Source organism: Canis aureus, chromosome 7 (assembly GCF_053574225.1).
Source record: "Canis aureus isolate CA01 chromosome 7, VMU_Caureus_v.1.0, whole genome shotgun sequence".
NCBI lineage: Eukaryota > Metazoa > Chordata > Mammalia > Carnivora > Canidae > Canis > Canis aureus.
Genome location: NC_135617.1, coordinates 9,037,626 through 9,043,899, shown reverse-complemented (window position 1 = coordinate 9,043,899; position 6,274 = coordinate 9,037,626).

The following is a 6,274-nucleotide window of genomic DNA, read 5'->3' as shown; positions in this document are numbered from 1 at the left end:
GCACAGCAAGCCCCAGATGATTCTGACCAGAAAGTAGCCTGAGGGCCTCTCTTTAAAACCTGCTGCCCCACCTGGTGAGTACAGTATGAAGAGGAAAACGCAAGTTGTGATTTCATAAGCTCGTGTTCACTTTAACTCATGAAATGCCTCTCAGCAGCAAGCCAGGAACTCACGCCTTCTTCTGGTTCCACAGAAACTCCTCGTGGATTTGCATGATGTGATGCTGTGTCTCAATGGGCGAAGGTGTCACGTCGCTCCCCAGTTGACAACGGAGGGCGGGACACCATGACTTTGACAGGTGGGCATCACCCTCCACACTCCCCTGGCGATATGCTCAGCGTCAGGTCACCAACTGGGTGGCGTCCGAGTCCCTCAAAGGAGAGGAGCCATCATTTCCCTCTCAGGGCCCTCCCTCTGGAAGGAGGGTCTTGCTAGAAGATCCCAAATATCTTTTTAAATGCGTTACTCCCCAGTCAAAGAACTCTACTGGGTAAAACTGGTCTCTACAGTCTTGGGTGGGATTCACAGGAAGCCTCCTGCCGTGAAGGCCTTGCACAAAGCCTGGCGGGGGTAGGCCTCCACCTGCACCCTGACTCTGCCGCGGCTCTGCTGGGCACTTCTGGGTCCTGAACCACTGAGCACAGACATAGAAAGCCCCTGACTATGTGGCTTGGGATCACCCATTTGCTTTTGAAATTTTGTCACCAATGACCTCTGCCTAGAATTCACTGAGGGCCCACCACATGCTGAGCAACATGGTAAGTCCTCTCGGGGAGGTAAAGACCTGACTCTCATCAGGAACCTTCCCCACCACCCCACCCAAGGCAGAGAGCAGCATTTAAGGAGAGCTAAGTTATGCTTCTCTAGCCCCCTTCTTGATAGCTGTTTCTGAGAAAACCATTATTTGTATAATTATTTCCTCACCAGACCGTAGACTCCAGGGCAGGGAGGAATGGCATCTGTTTATGTCTCCAAAGCCTGGTCAAGTGCAAGACACATCCTCATAGATCCTTCCATCTACGTCTGCGGGATGAATGAATGAGCCATCAAGTGGAGAGGTTGGGGGAGAAACAAGAGAGGGAGGGAAGGAAGCGGGGATCAGAGTGATGAGGGCCTGGAGCCCTATGGAGTCTGGGATTTATCCTTCGGCCAGTAGAAACTCACTGCAAGTATCTGAGCCACGGGGGCCGCGTGGAGGCCTCCGAGGTTCAGGGCGGTGACCTTCAGGTGTGGCCGAGGGATGAAGGACAGCGACTGTGAGGGGCTCCCCCGGGAGCAAAGCCCCAGCAGGAACCCCCTCCTGACCTCCCAAGGACTGTGGCAGAGTCGTGAGCTGCAGAGGCAGGTCCTCAGTCACCTCTGCTTTGGAAGAGATGTCGCTCCTGGGGCTACTTCTAAATGGGTTGTGGGCAGCCCGGGTGGCTCAGCGGTTTAGTGCTGCTTTCGGCCCAGGGCGTGACCCTGGAGACCGGGATCGAGTCCCACGTCGGGATCCCTGCATGGAGCCTGCTTCTCCCTCTGCCTGTGTCTCTGCCTTGCTCTCTCTCTCATGAATAAATAAATAAAATCTTAAAAAAAAAAGAGAGAAATGGGTTGCATAGACGCATTTATAGCGGTTTTTACCTCCATACACGTGTGCCTGTGCAGGTGCACCTGGAGTTCAGCATAGCCTTGGCTGGCGGTCCCTTCTGCATTAACCCTTTCCAAATCCACGATACCATATCGTTCCTAGAAGAGCTAATTCTCCCCCCACACACACTCTCCTGTGCCCCGAGTTAATGGGTACACATCTCACTCTCAGGGACTATTTTTTTCACTCTGGCTCAACAGAGGATCATTATGGCTATTATTAATATTGGGCCTAATAACAGCTATGGTAATTAATATGTTTCTTGGGGGCCACCACATTGAAGGCAGTTAAAGCTTAAGAAAACATAGTCCCCGAGGACCCATAACATAAGGTCATCAGGCGGTCAGGAAGGATTTCTTAAAAAACTTTTCCCTCTTAATCTCATCTTCATTGTGTGGGTGGAAGTCACCACCTGAAGGCTTGGCCTCATGGCCACGCTCTGGAGCTATTTCAAAAAAGGCTAAGGTGCGGTCCCAGGAACCCTTGAAGTGATGGCTAGTGTCTCACCCTAGGGCAGCACCGTCCGATCGAAACAGAGTGCAAGCCACATGTGTAATTTAAAATTTTCTAGAAGCCACAGTAGAAAAAAAAATGATTTTATTTTATTATTTTTTTAAGATTTTATTTATTTTTTCATAGAGACACAGAGAGAGAGAGAGAGAGAGGCAGAAACAGGCAGAGGGAGAAGCAGGCTCCATGCAGGGAGCCTGATGTGGGACTCGATCGCGGGTCTCCAGGATCACGCCCTGGGCTGAAGGTGGCGCTAAACTGCTGAGCCCGGGTTGCCTGGTGAAGTGATTTTAATATCTCACTTAACCTAGTGTGTCCAAAATATCATTCAACATTATCATTGGTATAAAAACCAATCAGTGAGACATTTGGGAGTGTGTTGCTGGGGGGGGTCTAAAGTCATAGAAGTCTGGTCTACCTTTTACGCTTCCAGCACATGCCGCTTGGTCAGAGGACGGTGCAGGCCGGGCCCGCCAGGAAGATGCTGGCGTGTCACTGCGCCGGGAGCCCTGCAGACCAGCTACTTGAGGAGGCCCCTTTCCGGGACTGACCACAGGAATTTAGTCCTGGGAAGCGAAGTCAGAAAAAATGTCCAAGGCTTGTCCCTGCCGGTGCCAGCTGAGCAGAACGCGGCCCTTCCAGTGGAGAAGGGTCAATGATGGAAGGAGTGTGGGGGGCAGAGTGGGGACAGAGCGGGGGCGAGCGCCCTTTATGGGTTCAGAGCTCCTGAGATTTTGCAAACTGACGTCAGGAGCAGTCGGGACTCCAGGCAGTGGGGAGAGGCTGACAGGCCCTGGCAGAGCCCCGAGAGGAAGAGGAAACCTGGCAGGTGACAGGGGATTTGCTACACCTGCAAGTGGTGCGAGGCCTTGGACGTGGCCCTGCCCGCTTGGGCCTACGGAGCTTGACAAGGAAGGGGGAAGCCAGCACCGGACAGACACTCCTCTGAGGGCTGAGGGGAAGGCCACTGAGCAACCCGGGGAGAGGGGGGAGGCGACTGTCCCCAGAGCAGGGAAAGCCGGCCGACCGGCGGGTGGCCCAAGCCACCGGGCCGGACCCCAGGGAGCAGGCTGTGGGGCCGGGTCTCGTCTCCCCTCCAGCTCTCAAGAAGAACCCGTGAGCTAGCACACTGTGAAACGACCCAAGTCACAGGCAGAGGCTCCAAGTGATTCAACGTGACCAAGAGGTGCTGCGCACCCTGGGGTGGCTGCCCCAGCCGGCCGCACTGTGTCACCGCAGTGAATCAGCGCCACACGCTGAGTAACACAGGGCAGGGCCACCGGCCTGGAGCTGCCGGTTCCTATGAGGACCCGGGATCTTGCCCACATTGCACAGGTTCAGCCAGGGGACCCCCCCCACACACCAGGTAAAAGAGCCACATCATGCCCTGCAAACACAAGCTTTGCCCTTCTGCTGCTTGGAGGGAGTGTTCCTGTCACAGGCCACCCACGTGGGGTGACGCGTTAGAGTTCCACCTGTTGATGGGCGCCTGGGGGGCCCAGTGGGGTGAGCATGTGACTCTGCATGTGAGCTCAGGTCACAGTCACAGGGGAGACGGAGCCCCACCGCAGGCCACGCCGGCCGTGGAGCTTGCCTGGGACTCCTTCTCTCCCTCTGCCCTCCCCCTCCTGCCCATCGTGTGCGCTCTCTCTCTCTCTCTCTCTCTCTTTCTCAAAAAAAAAAAAAAAAAAAAAGGAGGAATCATGCCTGTTAAAATGAAAGTAGAGTTCCAGGGTCACAAGGCGTTGACCGTGGGGACAGAGAGACTTCTGGTCAAATGTGAGCCTATAAACCGTCAAGATGACACATGGTGTGGGCCTGGCAGGGCGTGACTCACTTGGCTCCCCCGTTGGGGGGTGGGGGGTGGCGGGCTGACATCGGTCCTCTCGGACAACTGGTATGTTTATTTATTTTTTATTTATTTTATATTTTTATTTATTTATTCATGAGAGACCCAGAGAGAGAGAGAGAGAGGGGCAGAGACCCAGGCAGAGGGAGGAGCAGGCTCCATGCAGGGAGCCTGATGCGGGACTCGATCCCGGGACCCCGGGGTCACTCCCTGAGCCGAAGGCAGATGAGCGACCGCTGAGCCCCCCGGGCGCCCCGACAGCTGGTATGTTTAGGTAGCCGTCTGTTTTCAGGTCCATTTCTAAAGAAATGACACATTTCTGGACTTGGGAGTTGGCAAGTGAGCTTGCGAGCGACTTCTTGAGAGCCCGCGGGAGGGCGCCCAGGCTTGCAGCGCCCGGGGTCCCACGCGGAGGCCCCCCCGGGCCCTGTTAGGGATGCACCCCATTCCAGGCCAGGTTTCTGGGAAGCCACACATATGGTAAACAAGCGGGAGGGAAATGTGTTCATCGTGGCTCTGCCCTGGTTTCTCTCCACCGCGGAAACGGCCCACTCGTGGAGGTCAGAGCCACCAGGCCGCTCGGAAGCCGGGACGACATGTACCAGGCTCAGGGGCCCTCCACGCTCGGGCTCGGGTCGCCTGCACACTGAGGACCGGCGGGTCCCAAGGGGGGTGAAAACCCGAGTGTGCAGCTGGCAGCCCAGAGGCAGGGGAGAGGAAGGGAGCTCCGGGGAGCCTGGCTGACCCGACAATTATTTTTTTTATGACATGCACCCATTATGTTGATGGTTCATCTCTGCTTATTACCTTCTATTAAAAGGCATCTTGAGTAAGATGATTATGGGGGCATCTTATTCCCGCCTCAGGAATCTGCTCTCAAATTTCCAGTGAACTGTTGTTTTTCCTGGACTTATTATTATTATTGTTCTTGTTATGGTTGTGATTATGTAAACTGCGAGTTGTCCAAACAGCCCTTTTTATTAGCCGTGGCTCACCAGCCTGTCGCTTTGAGGTAGTAAACAGATATGGGGTGATGCCCACACAGGGCACAGAGAGGTCAAGCGCCCCAGAAAGTTCTCTCCTGGCAAGAGCTCATCTCCTGGACTGGAGTGCAACAATTTCTCCAGGAGCCAGGGATGCCCGAGGCACCCTACCAGCCCCCCCCCCCCTTGCCAGGACCAGTTTTGGGCACCGCGAACAAACCAAGCAGCCCAGAGTTGTGCGAGTCCACCGGGCCTGGGTGCAGCCAGTGCCCTCAGTCTCTGGTCCTCTTGGTTCGAGGGACCCCCGCCCAGCAGGGAATGCCTGTCTCACAAAGGAAGGCCCGGATGGTCTGCCCCCCAAAATGAAGAGTCGGAGCCCAGAACCACGAATGTGGTTGGAACTCAAATGCGGGGGAAACACTGTAGGCCTCTGCCCTAGGTCTCCCCACACTGGATTTTTACCTCCAAGCCAATACAGCATCTACTGAATTTTGTCAGTGGCATCTCTTGGCTACCCAGGAGAAAAACCCTTAGAATCATTTTTATTTTTACTTTTTATTTTATTTATTTATTTTTTAAAGATTTTATTTATTCATGAGAGACAGAGAGAGAGAGGCAGAGACACAGGCAGAGGGAGAAGCAGGCTCCATGCAGGGACCCTGACGTGGGACTCGATCCCGGGTCTCCGGGATCACGCCCTGGGCTGAAGGCAGGTGCTAAGCCGCTGAGCCCCCCAGGCCACCCCCTGTGGGGGTAATCTTTGACCTTATGTCTGCCCTCCTTCTAACAGCTGGAAGTCACGAACTGCCACTAATTTTCCCTTTATCTTTTTTCACATGTGTCTAATCTTTCCACCCAAATTCCTACTGTCTTACGCTTATAATATCAGCGTCCCATAGTGCAATGAGCAAGGGCTTTGGCACCGAATAAGTTGGGTTCAAAGCTTGGTTTCTTCACCTGGGCCAATGACTTCCGTTCTTTGCACCCCCCTTCCTCTCTCTGCTCAAAGGAGCGAATACAACCCACCGTTGAGGTTGATGCAAATGCCTAAGGTTGTAAAGTGCTGGGACGTAGTAGGTGCTTAAGAAATGTGCACGATTAATATTCTCTAAGTGGCCTCAAGCCCACGCATTTCAGTTCCCTCCAAGGTATCGTGCATACCATGCTTAGATTAATCTTTCTTAAAACACTTCTTTTATTTTAATAGTTTCTTACTCAAAACCTTGAAAAGGCTTCCCATTGTTTATAGTATGAGTGGCGCGCAGTCTTTAACTCACCTATCAACTCCAGTTGATTGGTAGT